The sequence below is a fragment of the Humulus lupulus genome, chromosome 6 (genome assembly GCF_963169125.1).
Source record: "Humulus lupulus chromosome 6, drHumLupu1.1, whole genome shotgun sequence".
Taxonomy (NCBI): Eukaryota; Viridiplantae; Streptophyta; class Magnoliopsida; order Rosales; family Cannabaceae; genus Humulus; species Humulus lupulus.
Window position 1 is genome coordinate 152,137,363 of NC_084798.1, and position 6,177 is coordinate 152,143,539.

Sequence of the window (6,177 nt, forward strand, 5' to 3'; positions counted from 1 at the left end):
TCAGAGGAGGAGGAGGAGACTCTAGTATTATTACATTTTGAGACCTACGGGGTTCAGGCTTCTCGTCTGGACTAGACTCGTGCTCGGCCTGCCTAATACCCAGGGTAAAAACACCATGACACAGGGAAGGCCATGACAAAAGGTTTGTACTGTATTCTTAAAAAATAATGGACCTAAAGTGTAAGGTATTATCTACCACTATGGTACATTTGGAGTAGCTATGATTGTGGCGTACGAACAATTGGTCAACACATTGAAGAAGGGTCACATTCAGGTCCAGATCTATCGGATGTCGGCACACGAGCTGCCTCGGATTGAGTCAGACTAGCATAAAATTGGCAGCAGCCCGGTTTAGCTCTCTATATGGATTACCTTGGCCGGAGGTGCCAGTTGCTGCACCCAATTCAGAACGACCTTGAACAGAATCTTGATTATCTTCAGGAGCTTTTCTTTTAAGCACTAACTGTGTGACCTCCTCTTCTTCGTCAACCTCTTCAGCGATTGAAGGGAGCTCCTGGGGAGGAGGGAGCTCGAGGAGGGGGCCTCGGGCCTTGATGACCGGTGTATGATCCTTGCATATCAGCTTGCAAGCCACCATGGTGGCATTGTTCACCATCATCCGGAACTCTTTCTCCTTGGCAAGATCACGAGCCAGAGTCTCATATTGACCTTCGAGGGTCTCTGACTGCTCTGTTCTCTTATATATAGCTGCACAAAGTAACAACCCGATAAGAATAAGTTTTAACTTGGTTAAGAAAGAATTCAAGTGCAAAGTTCAAGAAGCTGAGAAACTTACGAGGATGGTTAAAGTATTGATCAGTGCAATTCGTGAACCTGTTTGACATGAAGAATTGGTCCTTATAGTCATTCGAGTGGTTGGGGAGGTCGATGATAGGGGATGTGTTGGGGAATATGGTGAGGTAGTAGAAGCCATCACCTCATCCCTATGAATTTGGATTGGCCTTGAGGCAAAATAAATACATAATATTGGCAGGGGTGGGGACGTCCCACTCATGCTTCAAAAATTCATACTTCAACCCTGCCAGGAGTTGATACGAGTTCGAGGGGAGCTAGAACACTGCCAGTTCCACGTAGTTTAAAAAATCTACGAAGTACTAGTCCAATGGAAGGAAGGAACCTGCCTTCAGGTGCTCATCACTCCAAGCCCCAAAGTCATCCTGGAGTGGGGTGCAGGTCCGCTATCCATCCAACGAAGGGCGGGCAATGAGCACTTTGGAGCCCGTCTCGTTCCCGTGACTCAATAAGATTTTGTTTGCCTTGCCCTGAGTCTTTATTCAAGATTCGATATGCTTGACAACGTAGAAGGCATCGGGGTCAACCACGTCCTACCTATCCACCACTGGGCCAAAGTGGGGAATATGGGTCTCGAAGGCGACCTGTTTATCTTTATTTTTGTTTTGAGAGGAAGAGCTCACCATTGTTTTCTTCTTCTGGTTGGCCATAATTTTGTTCACCTAGTGACAAAGCGACTTGCTAGAGGCGACCTAAGATACCTACGAGCTACATTCTCACCTAATGCTAATACCTAAGTTCACACTCGGTCAGAAACCACGCGCCATAACCTTGGGAAACCCTGATACTTCGAGATTCACATGTTAGACCCAGTACCTCTTTGGAAAGCAGTTTAATGATAAACCACTCAAGATACCGTGACCCTTAAGCTACTGAGAATTGAACCTAAAAAAACCTTCAAATCTTCAAATTTACATATTCAGATGTTCCTCTTTCAAACCTAGAAAATCACACTTTTTTTTGCATTATTTCTAATCGGATCTAGTATATTATTTTTTTCCTAACAAAACCCCACACTAAACTCAAACAAAATCAAAGTAAGGCAAAGTACTGGAAAATTTCATAAAATTTGTTGAAAAATGAGAAAATGAAATCTAAACCAGGGATGATCGTACTTACAAATTAGTTTCTTGTTCGATGAGTGAAGTAAGAACAGAGTGTGCGTGAAAAATCCAAGCATGAGGACCTGGGGATCTCTGGGAAGCAATGGATTTCAGAAAGTTTGAATTATGTTTTGAGAAAAAGGAAGAAAATAGGAAAATTTCAAATGCAAAGGTGGTAAGGCTCAGGCGTGGCTCTCCTATTTATATGTAAACTTCAAAAACTGATCTAGGCCACCGGATTAGATCAATTCGAGATCCAAAGGCCTAAATTAAATAAACCAAGCAGTGGCAAAAAGTTGACAAGACAATTGTCACAGTACTCGAAATCCGAACAGGCGCCTATTATATACCGACACGTGTCTCGTACTCGAGTTAGTGGATGGGCACGTTTTCTCATAACAAAAGTTGAAAAGCCTCTACTGTGCATGTCAGGAGTGATGTCATGCACGAGCAGGAGCTTGGGGGACAAATGTTATACCCCAAAAATACGAGCTAAATTACTCAACACAGGGTACAGTTGGCAGACAAGCGTATGTAGAAAGCATACATGTAGAGCATCTTGCTAACTCTGGAGTGAGCAGCTTGAGTCAACTTGATAACTTACGACAACCAGATAGTCTCCAAATCGTTTCTTGCGCCAATAACTTAGTTCGAGATATGCATCGCCCAGATCGCCTTCGTGAAACTCTGAGTGAGACCCATGTCTATTCAAATTAGTCCTACGACACCCAGCTCGAAGGAATTGTTCAGCTCGCGGATGCCTGGTCATGCACACAGTGAAAGATCCCAAAAGACTCGGAGATTCTTATATGCCTCATAAAGGCCCAGATTTTATCATGTATTTATTACCCGATATAAGGGATATAAATTTAATAGGCAATCATATATTTATGTAAATAGGAAGATACCCAAATTTGTCAATTACCTTATTAATGTACAGTTACCCAAAACTGTCCATGAGAATTTCCTATCAATACAAGGGGAATGGAAAGTTAAAGGGATCGACTTTCTGTATGCAAAAACTTTGCTGAAATTGCCATAAACAATTTCCTCTAGAGTCCTAAACAAATCAATAAAAGTGATCCGTGGACTGGATGCATTTTAACCACTGAACCACGTAAAATCATGTGAGCATTTTGCATTCTTGTTTTTTGCCATTTCTTATACATTCGGTTTACAAAAAACCTAACCTCTCTATTGTCAGATTTCTAAATCTCTGTTGCCGAAAAATCAGGTCAGCATCAATTTATATAATTTTTTATTTTAAAATATATTTTTAATTATTTTATTATTATAAATAAGGGTTTTTTGGTCTTATTCAAAACTATTTTTACCAAAATCGAATTAAGAGTCTATTTTTATCATTTTAATAAAATACAGGGTCAAAAATTCAAGTTGATAAAATACAAAGTCCAAACATATAATAGGACAAAACACTGTAATATGTGGAACTAGTGTAAAGGTATCTTAGATATTAAAAATAGAATTAGATGATATTTTGAGAACTAGTCTTCATGTTTTTAAGTGATGATTATACTCCTTTAATTTTTTAGTTTGCTTAAGTTTTCTTAGATTGTAGAAAGACGACTATTGTTTGTGCAATAATATGAAGATTTCCCTGAAATCTTTTCTTAGTTCTATTCTTAGTTAGTCTTACTTTCTTCCATTTGTTTTCTTACATTTAAAAAAAAATCGATTCTCCAGTTAATGGTATTTAGAAGTAAATAAAACAAACTACAATCAAATATTTAGATTCTTATGAAAATAATCGAGACATATAAAATATTTTACAATATTTTTGTATTGCCCATATAAAGAAATAATGCTTTAATACTCCCCCACACACTACTTAAGGAGCGTCTTGATTTCTTTCAGTTAAGATATAACAATTTAACATTAACAAGGTGTGGGATCTTTAGAAAAAATAAACCAGATGTTCATCCTCCTTGTGATTTTTCAACACATGAAAGATCATAAGCAATAGGAATAAAGTGAAGATGTTCTTTTCTCATGACCGTTATACCAAACAACTCGGTCATGTCCAAATATTCATGTTTCATTCCATTGGGGAGTTTCCAATCAAAACGGTACAACAAATTTGCAAGGGGTAGCTCAATATTGATGAGTCCAAATGATATGTCAGGACATATTCTCCTTCCTGCACCAAATGGGATAAACTCAAAAAAAATTCCCCTTGAAGCCAATGGAGTTATCAAGGAATATTTCTGGTATAAAACTCTCTGGTTTAGTCCAATATTTAGGAACTCTTCCCATTGCACACACATTAATAATGATCCTGGTTTTCACAGGTATCTCATAACCATTAATCTCACACTTCTCTCCACATTCTCTTGGAAGTAACAATGGAGCAAGAGGGTGCAATCTCAAAGTCTCTTTGACAATTGATTTCAAGTATTTCATGTTAGTAACTTCTGGTTCATCAACTCTACCTTTTCTGCTAAACACTTACCTAACGTCATCTTATGCTTTTTTCATTACTCTTGGATTCCTTATCATTTCTACCATTGCCCAATCTAGAGTTGTAGCTAATGTATCACTCCCTACAGTAAATATGTCCTGAAAGATATAATATGAAAATTAGCTTAATAACTCTAATTACACACAATTATAACCCAAAACAGAAGGTAACATAGTCAAATTTTGACATTTGACATTATAGTAATACAAATATAAGAAGTTGGGACCAGTCATGATCTTAAACCAAAGATTCTGAGTTGATTTTTAAACTAGCAGTGTATGAGTATTGATACATGTGCATATATCCCTATATAACTTGATAGAAGGAAATAGAAAATTGGAAAACTTACTCAATTCACTGCTTTAACATTGTCACTTGTTAAAGAAAAACCAAGGTCACTCTTGTTATGAAACTTGAGAAGAACATCTACAAAATCCTCATGTGTTCCACTTTCACCACCAGTTTTCATTGATGACTTGTTCTTCTCTATATGTTCTTGGATGATGTTTTCAATTATCCACTCACCTCTTTGCTTCAGTCCCTCCAATTTAGCCTTACATGACTGACCAAGGCAAGAAAATTGGGAGAAGGAAATAAATCTATAAGTTCAAAACCTCCTGCAAACTTTAAATTTTCCTCCACAATCGATATGAACTCTTCCTGGTCTTTGCTTTTCTTACCTAAAGCAGCCAGCAAAGTGATGACATATGTTGATGTTTGGATCTTCTCACTGAGATTGATAGCCGATCCAACATTTGAAGCAATCCATTCCATGAGATTAATCTCAAAAGCTCTTGCATACATATTTTTCAAAGTTGTCTTCAGCCCTCGCCATAGGAAGAAAAGGCAATGTCCGTACATCCATACAACATGATGTGAGCGTACAGAGTCTGGGGTCTTGATGCAAAAATTGCATCATGAGTTCTCATCACCTCTTTGGAAAAATCTGGTGATGAGACTACTATGGTTGGAACTAGTCCAATTCTTAGGTACATAAATGGTCCATACTTCCTGGACAAGTCTCTTAATGCTTGATGGGGTAAAGAGCCAAAAATTTGGTGCATATTTCCCACAAAGGGTAGTTGCCATGGTCCTGGGGAAGTGTTAAAGGTAAGTTGCTTGGTTTATTTATCTTCTTGAATATTTTTACCAGCATAAACAAAAAAATGAATGAGGAGACAATGATTGAAGTTACAGCCTTGAACTGTTCATTAACATTCACAAAAACAATTCAAGGCTTGTGATTTCGTATCCCCAAAAAATGTTTTCTTCTTTCGCCCTTAGCTCTGCTCCGACAACTGTTCTCCTTAATCTGATTCTTACAGCTTTTGCCCTTTGAGAATTTCTCGGGTAGCCAATTCTTGGTTTTATCCTCAAAACAGTGAGCTTCACGTAGTTGCTTACCCTTGTAGTGGGTTTCCCTCAGTGGAAGTCTTTCTTGTGGCTCGACGATGGATCCTCCAGAAGAAAAGATTACTATGATGCTGACTTCATAATCAAAAACAATGCCTGCCTTGGCAGACTAATGGGCTCTAGGAGCTTGTCGAAGATCCTCGTGCACAACATTTTGGTGGAAGAATGGAAGACAAAAGAACCTTGGTAGTTCAAAGATTTCAGTGATGGGGTGTTGGCCTTTTACTTTGCCTCCGAGAAGGACAGAGAGAGGATTTTTCACCGCCGTCCCTGGATAATCAATGGTGAGATGCTAAATCTGAGAGAATGGCCAACAGATGGCCCTTGTCAACAAGAGACCTTCATGTTTGCAGTCTTCTGGGTTCATGC

At 38.6% G+C, this 6,177-nt stretch overlaps 1 pseudogene; it reads right to left on the reverse strand.

The window, feature by feature from the left end:
• Window positions 1-3,853: 3,853 nt before the first annotated feature.
• LOC133785559 (cytochrome P450 71D11-like) lies at window positions 3,854-5,607 on the reverse strand (annotated as a pseudogene).
• Window positions 5,608-6,177: the final 570 nt, after the last annotated feature.